Source organism: Saimiri boliviensis, chromosome 18, assembly GCF_048565385.1.
Source record: "Saimiri boliviensis isolate mSaiBol1 chromosome 18, mSaiBol1.pri, whole genome shotgun sequence".
NCBI classification, from domain to species: domain Eukaryota; kingdom Metazoa; phylum Chordata; class Mammalia; order Primates; family Cebidae; genus Saimiri; species Saimiri boliviensis.
In genome coordinates this window covers 17,289,767-17,307,647 of record NC_133466.1, presented here as the reverse complement: position 1 = coordinate 17,307,647, position 17,881 = coordinate 17,289,767, and the positions used below count along the sequence as shown (strand labels likewise).

Here is a 17,881-nt window from a genome sequence, read left to right as displayed (position 1 = left end):
CCCCGAAGAGACTATAATTCTCTTATAAAATGCTTGTTAGGGAAGACATCAGGAATTCAGAACAATTTTATTTTCTGCTTATCTTCCAAGGGCCATGAGATCAGGATCCAGATGTTCTGACTCAGCCAAAGGCAGTACTGTTTTCTGGCAAAGGCAAATTGAGATTATGCATGTAGGAGACAAAGAGGAATGAGAACACGTATGATAGACGTACCAGCAGAGCCGCTTCTAATATATTTACTGAGACAGAGCACGTAAAGACTTGTTAGAAGACTGAAGTGTCCTTTGTAACCACTGTAAATGCAGTTGAAAAATAAGAGATTACATCACAAATTGAAATAAGCATAGCAGGGTTATTGAGAAAATAGGTTACCTTATTTCATGAAGTTGGGAAGTTTCAAGTTAGAGTAGTAGCAGGGAAAGATTTTAAAAGCGTCGTTTCACTTGCTATTAAATATGAATCATCCTTGCTCTTGCTTCTTTGCTCATTTTTTTCCTCCCCAAGCTCCATCTTCCTGTTTCTATGATTTTTTTTTTTTCTGGCTTCCAACCAAATGCAATGTTATCTGAAAACAGCCCTTTTAAATCTGTTTTTACTTATTTTTCTTTGTTTTTCCACAATTGCATTAGCTTGTATTGAGAACATATCCCAAGAAGAAAAATAAAAATCAGTTTGTGTTTTAATTATTTTGAACAATAAATACAACTACTATTAAAGCATTTGTGATCTTTTCTAGTTAATTTCCTCCATGTCTCCTTCTTTGTTCGTTCCAGCTCTCTGTATACATGGTTCATCGCATCATTCAGGCTTATACCCAAACGTCACAACCTGTGCAACATGTTACCTAAAGCATGCTTCAATTTCAGGTAAGTTGTTTTAGCATGAAATGCTTCACTGAAATTTCAAAATCTAATGCTAAATATGATATCATTTTAATGGCTTATAAGAAAAATACTTTTACACATGCATATGCAAAAGTCTATAAAGCAATAGTTAGGAAGAGTTTCCATCTTTAAATGAGACAGAGTGTAGAACAAAACAAGCAGCTTTTGTCAGGAACTCTTAGCTTGCTTGGAGACTTGCCAAGTACTATAAGAATGCTGAGTTTTGTATTCCTGATTAGCATAGGGCATATTGTGCCTTGCTGTCAATTTCCACACAAGGAATGGCTTACTGATTCTGACCCTTCCTTCAGCTTAAGGGTTACTGCTCATGAAGTTGACAAAGCTGTGAAAGATGTTAGGCAAGTGAAGCTCAGCTGGCTTTTATTTTGAAAATTTTCTTGGAAGAATGGTAACCTCTATCAAAGAGGCCATGCCAGGAAGGATAGCTCTAGTGATAGAGTGTGTGTGTGTGTGTGTATGTGTGTACACATATATAACATATTTATTACATATAATATATAAAATATGTGTATATTAATAGTACATATTATACATCTCACCTATATTATATAGCAAATATATGTGTGATATATATGTCTATATCTGATATATATGTATGTGATATATACATATGTATGATATATACCTATATCTTCTATCTGGTTTTTTTATGTATAATATCAGTGACATATTCAGTATATTGTATATTCCATATGTAATACCAGTGATATTATTAACCAGTCCTGGAGGCAGTTAAATAGAGTAGGCTTGAAAATAATTTGCATGTCAGACAAATTAAACTTAAACCTCTGTTCTTTAACAAGCCATACTATTTCAAACTTTAAAAAGACTGTAATGATCATCTAGTCTATATGCTATCAACTAGGGAATGAACCTCTTTTATAGGTTTTCAGTGGGTACCCAACCCATTTCTACTTGTTGCAGTTTTTGGACTGTACACTTTGGATGCACTTGGCTTTACATAGTCGCTGCACTTCTTAGCTCTGAGATCAGGGGAAACCTTCTGAGTCTGTTTTCTTCATTTAAATGAGGGTAATATTAGCCATTTCATGGGTTTCTGGGGATTCTGCAAGGTAATATATTTAACATTCCCATTATAGAGACCAGCACAATAGTTATTTAATAAATACAAGTTTCTTCATTCATTCCTTCCAGTTCTGGGAAGGTCATTAACTTCCCAAGTTTACTCCATTATTGAACTGGAAGAGTTGTTAGAAAGTTCTTTCTTATACTATAAACTGCCTTTCTGTTATTCTCATTTGTACTTCTCAGTTGTGTCTTTGAGCTTCCCAGAAGTAGTTTCTGCCTATTCCCATAAGTCAGTAGGTATTATCTGAAGATGGTGGAATCACCCGATTGTTATCCAGGATATATATTCTCAGTTACTTTTACTAATTCTCAATTGATATGGTTTCTGTGCAGTGTAACTGTACAGTCTGTTAAAGCAAACTATCGCCTGAGAAGGACTCTGTACTTCTATATTTGAGTCCATGTGGATGAACTGTAACCTAGTTTAAGAGTCAGTTAAGATTAAAAACGTCACTTAGGAATATGCGCCTGTAACAATAGCTAAGTCCTGGCCAATCCCAGTGGCTATTCTTAAACAAGTCATAAACCAATGAGTGTTCATACTGTGTTCAAATAAGGCAAACGCTGAGCTGTAACCAATCCAGCCATTCTGTATCTCGCTTCCAATTTCTGTATGTTAGTTTCCTCTTTTTGTCTATAAATTTTCCACCATATGGCTGTGGCTGGGCTGGATTCTCTGTGAAACTGCTGGGATTTTGGGGCTGCAAGATTTGTGACTCATTCATTGCTCAATTAAACTCCTTTAAATTTATCAAGTCCTATCCCACTGGACAAAATTAAGTAGCTGAATGACCCAATCTCTTCTTCCACAAACTATCCATATCATCCCTCCGAATTTCTGAACGCTATATTTAAATTCATTTATGATTTAGCTATTTTTAATTTACATTCAATTTTTAATCACATAAAACCACAGTGATTTTCATGGGAGAACCCACTGGAATTTTATTATGCAACTTCTTGTCATTATCACACAAACCCAAGCATGAGTCCTAAATCTAGCTCTGTATTAGTCAGGGTGCTCTAGAGGGACAGGACTAACAAGATAGATGTATGGCTAGGTGTGTTGGCTCACGCCTGTAATCCCAGCACTTTGGGAGGCTGAGGTGGGTGGATCATGAGATCAGGAATTCAAGACCAGCCTGGCCAATATGGTGACACCCCGTCTCTACTATGAATACAAAAATTAGCTAGGTGTGGTGGCATATGCCTGTAATCCCAGTTACTCAGGAGGCTGAGGCAAGAGAATTGCTTGAACCTAGGAGGCGGAGGTTGCAGTGAGCTGAGATCGTGCCATTGCACTCCAGCCTGGGAAACAGAACAGGACTAAGTCTTGAAAAAAAAAAAAAAAGATAGCTAGATATGAAAGGGAGTTTATTAAGGAATACGGACTCACAGGATCACAAGGTGAAATCCTACAATAGGTCATCTGCAAGCTGACAAAAAGGAAGCCAATCTGTGTCCCAAAACCTCAAAAGTAGGGAAGCAGACAGTGCACCCTTCAGTCTGTGGCCGAAGGCCCAAGAGCCGCTGGCAAACCACTGGTGTAAGCCCAAGAGTCCAAAAGCTAAAGAACTTGGTGTTCAACGTTTGAGGACAGGAAGCATCCAGCACAGGAGAAAGATGGAGGCCAGAAGACTCAGACAGTCTAGTCCTTCCATGTTACTCTGCCTGCTTTTATTCTAGCCACACTGGCAACTGATTAGATGGTGCCCACCCAGACTGAGGGTGGATCTGCCTCTCCCAGTTCACTGACTCGAATGTTAATCTCCTTTGGCAACATCATCACAGACACACCCAAAAACAATAATTTGCATCCTTCAATCCAATCAAATTGGCACTCAATATTAACTATCACAAGTCCACCCCTTGTAGACTTGAACCCATATACATCTCCTGAAATTATATATTATCTTCAAATAAAGACAATAATAAAGTTTTATTTATTATGTCTAACATAATAAACCTATCCTTTGTACAACCGGAAACAGATCAATTCCCAACCCAGATGCTGTTACATAAAGTTAACAACACTTAAATTCTGACATGAAGTCAATAAATCTTACGTCACATGATGAAGAAAAAAGAAAGGAAATAAAATGACTATGTTAGCACAAGTGTATACCTGCACACTCATGTTCTTAAAAAAAATAAGAAGGAAATACTCATGACAATTATAGTCCTCTTTTCTGCTACTGGTCATGTTGTTGTAGCTGGTATTGGTGACTACCTTCTTCTACTACCCATTGTATATTTCTTTTGCCTTCAGCAAGCACCCCAGCAGGCATGGGTTTTTACCTGGTGGAGTGACCCCGAACCTTCATTTCTGAAGGATCTGGGCCATTTGTAGCCCTGCCCAGATTGGGCTGTTGTAGTTTCCCATTGACCTTAATCACAGGGCATAGTAATACTAAGAGATTTCGTAAGGGCTCTTCTGTATTCCACTCATATTCTTCTTTCCCTCCACTGGGGAGTAGTAGATTTGAACAGCAGCCTGGATCTGTTGCAGAACCTTCTCCTGTTCTGGACCCCACTGAAAGCTGGTAGCCTTTTGGGTCACTTGATACATGGGCCAGAGTAACACCCCAAAATGAGAAATGTGTTGCCCCCAAAATCCAAATAGGCCCAGTAGGTAGTGTGCCTCTCGGTTGTAAGAGGGGCCAAAGGAAGCAACTTTTCCTTCACCTTAGAAGGCATATCTCGACAGGCCCCACAACAGTGGACCCCAAGAAATTTTACTGAGGTAGAAGGTCCCTGAATTGTAGTCAGATTCATTTCTCATCACCTGGCACTCAAATGTCTCACCCATAAATACAGTGTGTTTGCTACTTATCACTCACTTGATTCAATCAGTATGATGTCATTAATGCAATGGACCAGCGTGATATCTTGTGGAAGGGAAAGGCAATCAAGATCTCTGCAAACAAGATTATGGCACATAGCTGGAGAGTTGTTATACCCCTGAAGTAGGACAATGAAGGTTTCCTGCTGGTTTTGCCAGCTGAAGGCAAACTACTTCTGGTGGGCTTTATGGACAGGTATGGAGAAAAAGACATTTGCCAAGTTAATGGCTACATACCAGGTACCAGAAGATGTGTCAATTTGCTCAAGCAATGAAACCACATCTGGTACAGCAGCTGCAATTGGGGTCATACTTGGTTTAGCTTATGATAATCCACTGTCGTTCTAGAAGACCTATCTGTCTTCCGCACAGGCCAAAAAGGAGATGTGAACAGGGATGTTGTGGGAATCACCACCCCTGTATCTTTCAAGTCCTTGATGGTGGCACTAATCTCTGCATTCCCTCCAGGGATGTGATATTGTTTTTCATTTACTCTTCTTCCAGGTAGAGGCTGCTGTTGATTTTCCATGTAATTAAAATGTCCTCTGGGTCAATAGGATAGAATATTGAAACCAATGAATGAGATAAATATACATTTCTATCACTGTATACAGTAAAATAAATATCATTTGCATGTTCTTTAGTCCGTGAACAACAGCCTTCCCTTTTCTTAGGTTTCCTATGAAAGTTGCAAGGTTGACTGCTAACTCATTAAAGAAAAAATCAGGGATGAAGGTGAGGGCTAATTATATAATTTTATGTGTATTTACATGAAATGTTAAATATTAACTACTCTTCTACTTTTCCATTAATACTAACTCTAGCTCAGTCTGCAGAAGATAATCAGTTATCATGCATTTTTAGTTATAACAATAATATTAAAAGTGGAGTTTACATTTAAACTCAATTCATAGGCTAAATTATTATAAACGAACAGTAATTGAAAATTGAAACATTAAGTCTCTAATACAATATATTTATGTAATTAAGTTTGAATAATAATTATGGAGTGAAGAGTGGTATATGTCTTTTAAAATAGAATTTTAATAATAATAGCATTCCTGGAAGTGCAATTTCTTTTAAACAAAAGTTGGCTTGTTCTAAGCAAGATTTGTCATTCTTTATAAATAGTATACAGGATCTCAAGTGTAATACTTCTTAAATTAAACTTTGAAATGAAGATTAAGATACATTTGATAAAAGAAAAAAAACTGTGACTGCTTTGAACTTATTTAAATAAAAATATCCTGGATGATTTATACTCCAGGAAACTGAAAGCCAGACAAACAAACAATAAAGATATATTTGTCTACCTGATCTAAAATTAGCTAAAATCTTTTAAAATATAACAGAAGCTATTGTCAACAATACTTAATTGCCTCATTCTTTTCCTTATTGACTTGATTCCTTGACTTTATGTTACTCACTAGAAAGTTTAGTGCCACTTTATTTTCTTTTCCAACAATTTCATCTGAAAGAGGAAACATATTGGACAAATGTATGCACATTTTTTTTTTTTGAGACAGGGTCTCACTCTGTTGCCCAGGCTGGTGTGCAACCTCCACGTCCCAGGTTCAAGAGATTCTCCTGCCTCAGTCTCCTGAGTAGCTGGGATTATAGGCACACACCACCACACCAGTCTAATTTTTGCATTTTTAGTAGAGATGAAGTTTCACCACGTTGGTCAGGCTGGTCTTGAACTCCTTACCTCGTGATCTGCCTGCCATGGCCTTCCAAAGTGCTAGGATTACAGGCATGAGCCACTGCACCCAGCCACCCATTCTGTTTAGTTGGCCTTCTCATGGGCACATGTTCATTCTCCTAGATTAGATGCTGTTAATTCCACAGAGTCCGTTTGAGATAATGTGATCTTGACACTGACATTAGAACTTTGCATGTTTGTTCGGGAGGTCATGGTATCCAACACAATGCAATGAGACTCAATTGTGAGACTCTAGAGAACAACTGGAAAAAGAAAAGTTGTCCTTTCTGCTAAGGGACGCTGTAACGATAAGGTGTATTTCCGGATGATTTTGCAAGGATCTTATCAGTAGAAATTGGAAGCCTGTAGGAAAAGAGAGAAAACAGAAAGAGTATCCAATGTAGAGTCAAGACATAGATAAAACTGAAGCTTGAGAGCTTTGGTTGACTCTCTTGGTACCAGCTATCTGGATAAATGCTACATTTTGCTTTTTGTTCTTGTTTCTTTTCTTAAGGTGGTTTGAACTTTCTATTACATGTGACAATAAAGGGCTCAACGTACATGTAGCTCAACTTATAAAACTTGGAATGACTTGTCTCAGTGATACTTGCTGGAAAATATGGCATTATTGTTTCAAGTTCAATTTACGCCAAGGCCTGGGACCCATAAATATGACCACAGTTCCATCATACACAGTGACAGTTCTTTCTACTATGTATTTATTTACATTATAGGACTGGTGTCTACACAGTCTTTTCTTTGAAGTGTCGAATTATTGTATTGGTCCCTATTTCTCTCTTAAGTTCTCTTAACATTTGCTTTGTATATTGAAGTGTTCCATTAATGGGTGCATATATATTTATAATATATAAATATTTATAAATATATAAGCATATTTATAAATATATATTTATAATATATATAAATATATATATAAATGTATATAAGAGATGCTCTTGAGATGATCTGACCCCTTTATCATTACATAATGACTTTCTTTATCTCTTGTGACAGTTTTTTACTTAAAGTCTACTCTGTCTCATAAATATAGTATTTAGTGCTCCCTTTTAGTTAGCATGTGAATGGAATATATTTTTCCATTCCTTCACTTTCAGCTTCTGTGTACCCTTAAAGCTATAGTGAGTCTCCTGTATGCAGCATGTAGTTATATATTGTCTTTTCATTCATTTTAGTCACTCTATATCTTCTGGTTAGAAAATATAATCCATTTACATTTAAAAAATTATTTATTTAATTTACTATTGGCAGTTTTTAAATGTAATGGTATGCTTTCTTTTCTCTTTATCTTTTGTCTACCTACTACACAGATTTTTCTTTGTGATTACCTTGTGGCTTACATAAAACATTTTTATAGTTGTACAGTCTGTTTTAAGGCAATTTGAACTTTGACTACATATAAAACTGTATATTACCTTCTCTCACCGCATTTTATGTTACCAATGTCACAGTTTACATCTTGCGTATGCTATGAATACATTAACAAATTAGCATAAAGTTATTTTAATACTTTTGTCTTTTAACCTTTCTACTATAGTTAAAAGTAATTTGTACACCATTCTTGATACATTCGAATATTTTGAATTACCTTTATTCTTGCCTTTACAGTGAGTTTTATATTTTTACATGTTCTCATGTTGTTGGCTAACATTCTTGCATTTTAATTTGAATAACTCCTTTTGTCATTTATTGTCAGGCATGTCTGGTGGTAATGAAATCCATCAGATTTTGTTTTCCTGAGATATTTTGTCTCTCCATTTCTAAAGGTCAGATTTGCAGAGTATAATAGACTTATTGGCAGATTTTCTTTTTCTTTCAGTACTTTGAATAGATAATCTCACTCTCTCTTGATTTGCAAAGCTTTTGCTGGAAAATTTGCTTATAGTCCTTATGGGGGATTCCTTTACATGTGAAGAGTCATTTTTTCTTTCTCTATTATAAAAGCATACTGAATTTTTGACTTTTGATAATTTGGTTATGGTGTATCTGGTGAAGATCTCTTTACATTCTATCTAACTGAGGTTCTTCAAGCTTCATCTATCTGGATGTTCATTTTCCACTCCAGATTTGTGAAATTTTCTGTCATTATTTCTTTAAATAAACTTTCAGTCATTTTTTTTTGTTACTTCTAGAATTTTCATAATGCATATATTGTTTGCTTGATGTTCAGCTGTAACTTCTGTTGCCTTTCTTCACTCTTTTCATTCTTTTATCTTTCTGTTTTGTTGACTGAGGAATCTCAAATGACTTGTTGAGCTCCCTGATTTTTTTCTTCTGTTTGATCAAATACAGATGTTTCTGTATTTTACATACAACTTTTTGCAGTGGTTTGACTTACAACTTTTTGACTTTAAAATGGTACAACACCATCACAATTTTGGTATACTTTAAATTTTGAACTGTGATCTCTCCCAGGCTAGCAGTAAGTGGTACATGAGATGTATGGCACTTAATTATAAAATTGACTTTGTGTTAGATGAGTTTGCCCAACGTGGGCTAATTTAAGAGTTCTGAACATAGTTAAGGTGAGCTAGACTAAACTGTGATGTTTGGTAGGCTATGTATATCAAATGCATCTTTTACTTACCATGTTCTCAACTAACAGTAAGTATATTAGAATGTAACATTGTAAGTTGAGGAACATTTGTATGCTGTTGAAGGTTTCTAAGAAATTTTTCTCTTCAGTTATTATGTTATCCAGCCCCAGAATTACTGTTTTGTTCTTTTTTTTAATAGTTTCTACCTTTTTGTTAAACTTCTAACTTTGTTCATATATTGTTTTTATGATTTCATTAATTGTCTGTCTTCCTCTGTATATTACTAAGCTTCCTTAAGAGAATTATTTTGAAGTATTTATCAGTCAGTTCATATATCTCTATTTTTTAGGGCTAGTTACTGGTTCCTTTATTTTTTTTCCCTCTTTTGGTGATGTGACATTTCCCTGATTATTTGACATTATTTTTGCCTTGCAGTATGATCTGTGTATTCGAAGAAGTAAGCACCTCTTCTAGTCTTTACAGATAGACTTCAGCAGAGAGAGTCCTTCACTGATCAGCCCATGTAGATATTCTAAGAGGAATAGTTCTGGGATATCTGTGTGTACTTGCTGCTGGAGTCTTTGAAACAGCTGACCTTGTACCTCAATAAGTAGATGAGTGGCCCTGGCTTTTGGGTCCATAGGGTCCAGCCTGTTGCCTGGGTCTGTAGGAGTAGGCATTTAGGCTGTGACCACTGGGGCAGACATGGAATTTGGTTTTGTGTCAATGGGCCTGATGTCTCAGTCCACAGGGGTGAGCATGAAGCTTGGGTCTACAGTTGTAAGCCTGGATTCTAGGTACATGGGGTCTAGTGTGTTGCTGAGGTCCACTGGGGTGGACATAGTAACTGTGTTCATGATGACAGGACTAGAGTCTAGGTCCATTGGTGTGGGTCCAGAGCCCGAGTCCATGAGGGCAGGTCTGGGACCAACATCCACAGGGGTTGGCCTGAACCTTGAGGCAGCGGGAGATAGCCTGGCACTGGGGTGGGTCTGAAAGCTGGCCCTGAAGGGGCATGGTGATGAAGACCACAGTGAAATTATTCATTAACTTCACTCTTCTTCCCCTATATGGAGGATATCACTTTTGGCAATGTGCTTGGGGGAGAAGTGATGTGAGTAATGTGAAACTGTCCTTACTACCATCTTCAATCCATCTTTTCTTATTTCTGTACTCCAGGTGTTATAATCTGTCATATGGATTCCTTAGCTCTTGGTATTTTCAAGCATGGATGGTTGTTTAAATTGATGTTTTTGTGAGGAGAGCTGTAAACCTCCTTTTCATCATCATGCTGGTGTTACTCCTTCAATATTATTTTTAACAACAGAAAGAACAGAAGCCAAAATATTAATATTTACTTTACTGTAAATAGTGTATGCAGAGAAAATTATTGTGTTATATTTCTTCTTCTTGAAATTTGTTTACTTTTTAATGTGCTAAAGGATCATCAGTGGGAGAACAATCACTTATACTAGGTTAGAGATTTATTTATCATCAAATTAGTTGTCAAGGTTTACAGTAAGTTAAAATATGTAGTAATGGTAAGGAAATAAATAGCATGATCTTATGCAGTACTTTTGGGTTTGTTAGTAGGATGATGAATAATTTGATGTAGCTGGAAATAGATGGTTAAATATGAACTATAATAATGAAATCATAATTTGCATGGGAGGTGCAAAAATCTGATGGCTACTACAAAACTCTAGCATAATGTTCTTATGTATTGGCTGTGTGACCCAGGATACAATATTTGTATTTAACTGTGGTCCTAGGATATTGTGAATGGTTGCTTTCATAAACCTGGGATATTATAATTGCATTTCAAAATGTATGGAGCTGATTTTAAGTATTATGAAATTGCAGCACTTAACAGTAAAATTAACAACTACTAAAATTACTTTTCAACTGGAATTTGGTAAAGAAACGTATTTACCCTTTCCTGTTTTCTCAACTTATATTAATGTCAAATGATAGAGCTTCTATTTCCTTAGAGTTGCTCAATAGATTATGGTTATATCTTTAATTTTATTTGCTCTGGGTGGGATTTTAGATTAGACTTTACTTGAAGTAGCAATATGCCTGCTTTTAAGAATGTATTAAACTTCATTCAATTTCTATACACATTTTTATAATTAAATGATTTTTTGTTATTATATTGAAGGATAGTAATGGTATTCACATATTTCCCATTGAAATTAATAGCACGTATTTAAAGTACTTTTCCAAGTAAAGGGCCTTTTTAAAAAATATAAAATAACTCAAGGCATCTGTTCATTTATTTTATAATAATAGATTTCAAAAAGGGCCCGAAGTCCCAGCTTTATTTTCCTAAGGATATCCAAATGGATTTACCAATGGATGTCCAAATTGGTTAAGTGGCTTGCCCAAGTTAACTGCTTTTTAAGCTTTCCTCAACTGACCCAGCGCTCAGAAATGCTTGTGAAGCTTTAATCCAGACTATCTTTGGCATGTCTTCTAAGAATGAGCTTTCAAAAAAATGTAAGTGTGCTGGAATAATAATGTACTCAGCTTTTATTTTCCCAGAAGGTTTAGTATATGAAGGAAATGAGTTCTAATACCAGAATTATACATTTATTTGAAAAAGTTTATGTGTATTTTATATAGCAAGTTATAGTTGATTGTCATGACTCACATGTATAAATCCATAACATTCAAAATTGTTAAAGGCAATAGTGAATGGGTCATTTAAGAAGTACAATAACATATTTATTCTATGAAAGACAAAACACATACAGACAAAATGAACAATGAAATCAAAGTTAAGTATCAAAAGAGAAAAGGAGTTAGAGAAATATTTTAATAGAAGTACTTTTTCAATTTAATGTTTCAAATGTAATTTTACAATAAACTTAAACTATAAAAATTTGTATTTCAGACATTATATGGTAATTTTCAAATCTTTTAAAAAGAAGCAATTGACAAACTGTGGGCCAGGTAAAACCTGGGTATAAAAGGAAAGTTAGTTTGCTTCCCATAAGGAGATTCATAACTTTGTGTGGTAAAAGGGACACTGAGCAGCAGTCTCTTAGAGTTCATATTACAAGGGAACCAGAGGTTTTGTAATGTGTCCCATTTTTCTCTGTCAAGGGATAAGAATATTTTGATAATAGTGAAATTCTGACCACATCGCAACATGTATTTCTGGTGTTGAAACAAGACAATTAAATGCCTTTGGAAAATATTTGAATAGTTTTCAAACTACTCATGTATAATAACAGGAAAAGTGTATAGATAAAGAAGTCGATAGGGAGCAAAAATAAATACAGTGTAAGCTTAGCACCAGAGGTTTCAGGTCGTGAGGAGCTCTTTAGTGAGCCACACAGTCAGATAAATACAGTCTAAATAAATAAAGCTTAGTTCATTCACTTACTTCAAAATATTTAAAATGAATACATGAAGCATAGTGTATTTCTTGATTAATGAGGCAAAGTAACAGGAAAGATGACTGAAAAATATAGATATTAACTTATGAAGTGTGAGGGCATCTCTAATATGTTAATAGCATGGAAAAAGAATAATCCATCATTACCATGCTGAGCGAACTTTCCAAGAGTTCATTTCTTTACCTTTCTGTAGAGAGGTGGCTGTCAGGTTCCATTTTCTGAAGTTTTTAAATGTTATTTCTCTTTTTCTTTTTCTCTCTTTCACACGAAAGGAAGAGTTGAGAGAAATGTCCCTCATAGTGTCTTGAATTTACAATTTTATCAAATACAAAAAGAAAAACTCAAAATATTGTTCTGAGGTCAATTTTCCATTTATCAGAATTGTGTTTCTTGACAAACACAATTCATTGGTCATTTTAAGTTTTAAGGAAAGTGCTGTATTTAATGATTCATTCATATTTTTATTGTTTGAAGTTGTCCATGTTTTGTTGATTGCATATTCTTTCTCTTTAGCAAAATGGCATTATATCGATGAAGAACATGGGATCCCTTGGGTTAACACGACACTAAATGTAACCTAACACTCTTAGAGGCTGGGTCTGTAATGTGAGTAGGACATATACTACACAGCATGAGTTAAAGTTTAAACACTTTAATGTTCAACTATAGGATCTCAGCACTGAAATTGCCTAGGGACAAACATTTTCATGAATTCTTAATATAAGATTTATATACACATCAATTTATTTTTATTTATGTTTAATTGGCAAATAGCATTGTATATATGCGGTACAACATGATGTTTTGGATATATAGAGAGACAATATGGAATGACAGAATCAGGCTAATTAGCATATCCCATTTCCTCAAACGCTTATCATTTTTGTGGTGACAATACTTAAAATCTACTCTTTCAGCAATTTTCTTTTTTTTTTTTTTTTTTGAGACAGAGTTTCGCTCTTGTTACCCAGGCTGGAGTGCAATGGCGCGATCTTGGCTCACCGCAACCTCCGCCTCCTGGGTTCAGGCAATTCTCCTGCCTCAGCCTCCTGAGTAGCTGGGATTACAGGCAAGCGCCACCATGCCCAGCTAATTTTTTGTATTTTTAGTAGAGTCAGGGTTTCACCATGTTGACCAGGATGGTCTCGATCTCTTGACCTCGTGATCCACCCGCCTTGGCCTCCCAAAGTGCTGGGATTACAGGCTTGAGCCACCGCGCCCGGCCCTTTCAGCAATTTTCAAGCACGTAATACATTGCTGTTAACTATTATCACTGTGTCCTGAACTTATTTCTCTAGTCTAACTGAAATTATAAAATTAATTTCTGTACTATCTTCTTGTCTTTACTTAGAAGTCAACTTTTTTTTCCTTGGATTTTAAATGATGTGTAGCCTGCTAATCTGCTAATCTGAGGTCCATTTTGCAAGTTCTTGAGAACAGATTACCCAAGGAAACAACCACCATATTCCTCACTGTCTTATGATGTAACCAATGAAATGGTACTCATGGGAGGAGAGGGAAGAGGTAAAAACTTGGTTTTGGACCTCTGCTCATGCAGTTTTGCTCTGTGGTAGGGACCCTTTACTCTTTGGCTTTCCAGTGTTACTGTGTCTGTTCTTTTATATGCTAAGGAAATTGTAGGAAAGTAAGAGAAAAAAAAAAAACAACAGTTTTTTTTTTTTTTTTTTTTTTTTTTTTTTGGAGACGGAATCTTGCTCTATCCCCCAGGCTGGAGTGCAGTGGCATGATTTCAGCTCACTGCAGCTTCCACCTCCCAGGTTCAAGCAATTCTCCTGCCTCAGCCTCCTGAGTAGCTGGGACTACAGGTGCCTGCCACAATGTATGGCTAATTTTGTATTTTTTTGGTAGAGATGGGATTTCACCATGCTGGCAGGTTGGTCTCGACATCCTTGACCTCAATTCAGCCTCCCAAAGTGCTGGGATTAGAGGTGTGAGCCACTGTGCCCAGGTTGTTTGTTTTTTATATCAGCACATCTGTCACTCCCCTTTAAGGATCAGGAACTTCGCACTGGAGCAAGATGATCACAGAAAAATGAATCTGCTTTGCCACCTAGTCGCCACCTGGTTTGGGGGGAATTGATGGAGCACACTCTTTTGAGGGACACATGATCTCTTTCTCGACAGTACTATGCTAATGCTGTACTGACTTCCAGCTCGTCTGGAAATAGCAAGAGCGTTCTCTGAGTGTCTTAATGGACACAATGAATCAGCTTTACGTCAAAATAAAATAAAAAAGAAATGCATTCTGGCTTACTCCATAATATAATCTTAAATGCATTTAAAGGCACACACATGGAGTCTTTCTGTCTAAAAAACAGCATTATATTTACATCCTGCCACCTATCCCGGAGGGATTGACTAAGAGTTGGAAAACTCTAATAATATCCTTTAATTTTTTCCTTGATATGGGAATACAGTGTTTAATCTTTGTAACTTTTTATGGTAGTTTAAATCTGAAATGGTTTAGTTTTTTTCAATGTATCTCTCTTAGCTTAGGTTGGGTGCATGGTGCCACATTATCATGCTTTATTACTTAAAACTCACATCTCCCTCCCAATAATTTAAACCATTCAAGTATTGGTTGATAGTTTTCATATTCCCTGTTCATGTTTGCACAGCCAAGTAACACATGTAAAATTTATTTAATCTTTCCATACAAAATAAATCCTCCACTGCCTTAATTATTCCTAATAGTGATTTCTGAACTTTACTAGCCTTGTTTGGCAGAATTATGGTTAGAAAGTTGAATCCAGGCTGTCAGTAGCAAAGTGTTTGCCATGCTATTATCCTTGGCAATCACAGGCCTCCTCCAGGCTACAAAACAGCTCAGTGCTTACCCCCTTTCCCCTGCTTTCTACTGGCATGCAAATTCCAACTGTGGTCAGCTGGTGAGCTCTGAGCTACAGGGACAGCGTGGCACATGTTTTCAGCTTGACTCAGGGATCATGTCATGTTGGGACAGTGAACTTTCAGACGGGAGCCAATAACACCCATGGTTGTTTTCACCTCCTGACCAGAATGTCTCAACTTAATTCAATCATCTGAACATCAATGAGAGTGACTGGAAAAAAATTTCCTATCAATGCACTAAAATCAAAGCAATTCTAAGATGTTTTCTTTTCCATCGCACATTTTCAGCACTTTGATTTTCCTGGTAAAATGCTCCTTGCATGTGCTATATTCCCAGATTAGGAGAAGATGACACCCAAGGGAGAAGAGGTAAAAATGCACATAGATGATTTTGCACCATGACACTGTGGTTAAGGCTTTCAAGGATGCTTTTAACAATGCTATGTGCCATGGTTTTTAAAGTCACTATTAAGTTATTCATTTGCCTATCTTCTGTTTCCTCTTAAAAAGTCTTTAAATAAATAAAAGAGGATAAATTGTACACATTTTGTTTTTTACTGAGTCCTCTCTTTTGCTATGTGTTTCTGAGTGAAGAGAGATGGGGAACATACAGAATATTTGGTGGTATATTTAAGATATTTGTTTAAGATTTAGCCTTGCAATTTATATGTGCCTGATTTGTCTGCTTTGGGAGCTCAAAGGCCAAGTTGCTACCCCACTTCTGCCTCAATATTCCTTAATTTGAAGTGTTAAAAATAATGAGTGTGTGAGTGTGTGCATGTCTGTGTTCAGCTATCTGCTTTATTAGTTTTCTAGACCTGTTGTATGTAACACATCACTATAGCCTTACCAGCTTAAACACATAGGTCCAAAGTCTGACACTGGTCATGTTACTGGCAACAGGTACTTTGATTTGAGGCAAATAGAGTTCTCCCAGACAAATCTTCGTTGGAACTTCTGCTCAGGCATAAGAGAGAAAGAGAGGAAGAGAGAGAATTCCCTAATTCCACTAAAAGAGCTGTAGGGCTTTTACCTTTTATCTTTTTTATACTTTAAGTTCCGGGGTACATATGCAGAACGTGCAAGTTTGTTACATAGATATACATGTGCCGTGTTGGTTTGCTGCATCTATCACCCCATCATTTACATTAGGTATTTCTCCTAATGCTATTGCTCCTCTAGCCTCCCACCCGACAGCAAGCCTTGGTGTGTAATGTGTGATGTTCCCCTCCCTGTGTCCATGTGTTTTCATTGTTCAACTCTCAATTATGAGTGAGAACATGCAGCGTTTGGATTTCTGTTCCTGTGTCAGTTTGCTGAGAATGATGGTTTCTAGCTTCATCCATATACTTGCAAAGGACATTAACTCATCTTTTTTATGGCTGCATAGTATTCCATGGTGTATACATGTTTAGGACTTTTTAATTAGGCAATGCATAAGAGTTGACAAGCAAATTGGGCTGGATAAAACCATGAATGGTAGAGTGCAGGCTAGCATTATCTGGTTGCAATGGTTGAATAATGAACCACTTGGTGGTCTGGCCAGGGCAATAAGGCTGTGGTTCTTCCTAAGGTGGGACCCTCTTCAACCTTAATTATCTCCTAAGGCCAGTTCCTGAAATTCTTTAAGTAAAGGCGTGTTTACTTAAACGGTGATGTCAGTGAGGTAGTGGTGTGAGTTCCGTGATCAGTGAACATGCATGAAAGACCGCTCTACTGAAGGTGACTTGAAGCCTAGCTCTGTCTCCACTCTGCCTCAGCTTCTCTGGATTAAAATTGAGGTGTCAGAAGAGTGGGGTTTCTTACCAAAGAAAGTGAGAAAGGATGAAGCTATTGATGGAATTCAGTTTCTTAACGGTTTTAGCCAAGACGTTCTCATCTTCTTGTACTCCTTGTAGAGCTGGGAACTGGCCATATTTCCTAGAATTCTCTTGCCAGTCCTTGTTTGTGGCCGCCTCTTATCTAGAACCAGCAGAGGCATGTAGAAGTTGAATGCTTCTCATATTTGGAAACACTGTGACTTCCCCTTCTTTCTTCCTCTTTCACCACATCTCTCTGACACCAGGCAGGGAAAATTCCCTGCTTTGAAGGCCTCATGTGACTAGATTGTGTTTCTGTAGATAATCAGAAAAAATTCCCTACTTTAAAGTCAGTAACCTAAAAATTACCCTATATTAATATCTGTGACCTAAAATTTTATTTGCAGTCACTTTTTTGTTATTGCTTTTGTCTCCCTTTCTTTCTTTCATTTTCTCTCCTTTCTTTCTTTTCTTTCTCTTTCTTTCTTTCTTCTTTCTTTTCTTCTTTCTTGTTCCTTCTTTCTTTTTGTCTTGTACTATAAGCAGCTATTTACAGGTTCTAGGAATTTGGTTATAGATTGTTTTGTTGTTGCTCTTGTGGAGAGGGGGCACTATTTAGCCTAAGACTTTCCAGCATCCTCTTTCTCTCTCACACTCTCTTTCTCCAAAACATGGCCTCAAGGAAAAGAAAAAAGATAAGATGCTGAGTCAAA

At 36.5% G+C, this 17,881-nt stretch overlaps 1 long non-coding RNA gene across 1 annotated transcript in view; it reads left to right on the top strand.

The window, feature by feature from the left end:
• The window catches only part of LOC141581963 (uncharacterized), a 201,469-nt gene that overhangs the window by 111,729 nt on the left and 71,859 nt on the right, over nt 1–17,881 (top strand). Inside the window, exon 2 of the long non-coding RNA XR_012514789.1 lies at nt 775–867. This is a non-coding gene — a long non-coding RNA (uncharacterized LOC141581963). The remainder of the gene's footprint in view (nt 1–774; nt 868–17,881) is intronic.